Source organism: Penaeus monodon, chromosome 19 (assembly GCF_015228065.2).
Source record: "Penaeus monodon isolate SGIC_2016 chromosome 19, NSTDA_Pmon_1, whole genome shotgun sequence".
NCBI classification, from domain to species: domain Eukaryota; kingdom Metazoa; phylum Arthropoda; class Malacostraca; order Decapoda; family Penaeidae; genus Penaeus; species Penaeus monodon.
This window is the reverse complement of record NC_051404.1, coordinates 12188748-12188995: the sequence shown is the minus strand read 5'-3', so window position 1 is coordinate 12188995 and position 248 is coordinate 12188748.

Below are 248 nucleotides of genomic sequence, written 5' to 3'. Positions count from 1 at the left end.
AATCTCTTCATCGTCCCTTCACCTAACCCCAGTCTCTTTCAGCCTCACCTAATGATCATCCCCTTTCACCTAACCTCCAATCCTTTCTTCTCCTCTCCCTCTATCCTCATCCTATCCCTTCTATCACCCCCTACCCTTAACCCCACTTCTCTCACCTCATAATCTCTCCCTCACTTAACCCCATCCCTCCCCGCCGCCCCCCCTTATCTCATCATTTCCCCCTACTAATCCCACGGCCTATTAACCAT